Below are 3,376 nucleotides of genomic sequence, written 5' to 3' on the forward strand. Positions count from 1 at the left end.
GAAATGCAGCTAGGGTTAGCTAAGATTCACTAAGATTTTCTGACCCACAAAATAAGCCCTAGGGAATTTAAATAGATTTAAATCATATCAAGTAGGTTCGCTAAGCAAAGTAGAATTAAATCAGAAATATTAAAATAAGGCAACCAGGAAAACCCAAAATATCCTGAAAATTAAATGACACACCTCTAATGAACTGGATCAAAGAAAAATATCACAAGAGAAGTTAAGAAACACATAGAGCTAAAGTAGAACATAAAGGAAAAAAAAAAACTAATAGCATTAAATGCTTATATTAGGAAGGAAAAGTCCCAAATAAATGATCAAAGTAAGCTTCTACCATAAGGGGAATGAATTTAACCCACTGGTACCAATAAAAGAAAACAGAAAAACAATAGCTAAAACTCTTCAAACTAAAAGCTAATGTTTGGAAAGACTAATGTAACAGATAAACCTCTAGATGGATTCATTAGGGAAAAAGAAAGCAGACAAATTAGCAATAGTAGGAATAAAGGCAAGGGAACCACTGCAGAACCTCTAGCTATTAAAAAGATAAGAAGGAAATTTTATGGACTTCATGCCAATGAATTAGACAACCTAGATGAAATGGATAAACTCCTTGAAAGACACAAATGACAAAAACCAGCACAAGAAGAGAGAGCGAACATGGGCACTGTTATCTCAATTTAAAAATTGACTTTATAATTAAAAAACAATTTCAGAAATAGCTTTTCGCCTTGGCACACCACTGAAGATCCTGGGGTTGCCATGGGCCATCTTCCTACCTCATGTTAACAGAACTGTAAGAACAAGCCATATCCAAACTTTTGTTTCTGCAAAGGTGTCCCTGATGCCAAGATCTGCATCTTTGACCTAGGGTGGAAGACAGCAAAAGTGGATGAGTGCCCATATGTGGTCATATGGTGTCAGATAAATATGAGCAGCTCTCCTCTAAACTTGCAGGCCACAAGTATTTGTGCCAATAAGTATGTGGTGAAAAGCTGTACAAAAGATGGTTTTCACATCCACCTCTTCCAAGTCATCCACATAACAAGATGTTGTCCTGTGCTGGGGTTGACGTGCTTTGAACAAGTATGCTATGTGGAGTGATTTTGAAAAGCACCAAGGCACAGTGGCCAGATTCCACATCGACCAAGTCACCATGTCCACCTGTACCAAGCTGCAGGACAAGAAGCATGTAATTGGGGGTCTACACAGAGCCAAGTTCAAGTTCCCTGGACTTTTCAAGATCCAATTTTACTAAGTCTAATGTGGAGGAATTTGAAGACATCACGGTTGAAAAGTAGTTCATCCCAGATGGCTTGTGGGCCATCTACATGGTACCCCTAATTGTGGCCTCCTAGACAAATGGTGGGCTCTGCACTCATGAGAACTTCAGCACTGCCCCCTCCTTATTAATGTCCACCAAAAGTCCTACTTCCTGTTAAAAAACCTCCAACAATTTTACAAATAAAATCCAGCTAATTTCACAGTTGAATCCTATCAAATATTTAAGGAAGACATTATATCAATCCTATACAAACTCTTTCAGAAAAACAGAAGGAAAGGAAACATTTCCTAATTCATTTTATGAAAGCAAGTTTTAACCTGGTTCCAAAGCCAAAGATCTCAAAGGGTGAAAACTATAGACTAATATCCCTCAGGAACATAAATGCAGAAATGTTTGATCCGATATTAGATTAGAAAATCAAATCCAGAAAAAAAAATATGTGTGTGTGTATGTATGTGTGTATATATATATATATCCATATATAAAGGCAAGGGATGATACATCATGAACAAGTAGAATTTATCCTGGAAATGCAAGGCTTGTTCAGTATTTAAACAATGTAAATCTACTATATTAATAGACTAAATATCAAAAATATAATTATTCCAATAGATACAGAAAAAGCATCTGATAAAATTTAACAGCAAAAACATGGAGCAAACTAGAAATAGATATGAACTTCCTCAATATGACTAAGGGCATGCAAAAAAACCCTACAACTAATATACTTAGTGATGAAAGACTTAATGTTTTCAAGATTAAAAACATAGCAAATATTTTGATTTTCAACACTACTATTTAACATTTCACTGGAGATCCTGGCCAGTGCAGTAAATAAGAAAAAGTAAAAAAAAAAAAAAAGCCTATAGATGAGAAAGGAAGCAGTAAAAATTTTCTTATTTGCAGAGGACAAGAATCTACAAAAAAGCTATTAGAACTAATAAGTGAGGGACGCCTGGGTGGCTCAGTTGGTTAAGCGGCTGCCTTCGGCTCAGGTCATGATCCCAGCATCCTGGGATCGAGTCCCACATCGGGCTCCTTGCTCAGCAGGGAGCCTGCTTCTCCCTCTGTCTCTGCCTGCCATTCTGTCTGCCTGTGCTCGCTCTCTCTCCCTCTCTCTGACAAATAAATAAAATCTTAAAAAAAAAAAAACTAATAAGTGAATTTAGCAAGGTTGCAGGATACAAAGCCAATATATAAAAAGCAGTTGGAATTCTAGATATAACATCAATTACAAATGAAATAATTTAAAAAACCACTTCATTTCCAATAGCATCAAATATATTTAGGAATATATTTACAGAAAGACACACAAGGCCTTTATACAAAAACTAGATTTTTTTCCATAAGGAAACTAAAGTAGACCTTAATGGAAAAGTTTACCAGGTTTATGGATTGGATTGGAAGGCTTGACATTGTTAAGGTAGTAATCTTCCTTAAGTAGACCTATAGATTCTATGTAATTCCAATCAAATTCTTAACTGGCTGCTTTTGAAACAGAATGGCAAGATAATTCTAAATTTATATGGAAAGGAAAGAGACCCAGAATAGTCAAAATAATTTCAGTAAAGAAGAAAAAGTGAACTTAAACATTGCCTAATTTAAGTCTTATTATACCATACAGTGATCAAGATAGTATGTTCAAGTGTACGGCTAGACATACAAATAAATGGAACATAATAGAAAGTCCCAAAATAAACTTTTGTGGTCAATTTTTTAAAAAATGCCAGATTCAATGAGAAAAAGATAATTTTGTTTTTCAAAAAAGCGTTGCTTGAACGCCTGGATCTCTGTTTGGGAAAAACAGTAATCTTTGATCACTGAATCAAACTACATGCTCAAATTAACTCAGAATGGGGGCGCCTGTGTGGCTCAGTGGGTTAAGCCGCTGCATTCGTCTCAGGTCATGATCTCAGAGTCCTGGGATCGAGTCCCGCATCGGGCTCTCTGCTCAGCGGAGAGCCTGCTTCTCTCTCTCTCTCTGCCTGCCTCTTCATCTACTTGTGATTTCTCTCTGTCAAATAAATAAATAAAATCTTAAAAAAAAATTAACTCAGAATGTATCCTCATCTAAATATAAGACCTAAA

General features: G+C 35.9%; 1 pseudogene; it reads left to right on the forward strand.

Moving 5' to 3' along the window:
- The first annotated feature begins 765 nt into the window (after positions 1–765).
- Positions 766–1,361, forward strand: LOC123390909 (annotated as a pseudogene).
- Positions 1,362–3,376: the final 2,015 nt, after the last annotated feature.

The sequence above is a fragment of the Mustela putorius genome, unplaced genomic scaffold (assembly GCF_011764305.1).
Source record: "Mustela putorius furo isolate JIRA1106 unplaced genomic scaffold, ASM1176430v1.1 tig00000151_pilon_pilon_pilon, whole genome shotgun sequence".
Lineage (NCBI taxonomy): Eukaryota > Metazoa > Chordata > Mammalia > Carnivora > Mustelidae > Mustela > Mustela putorius.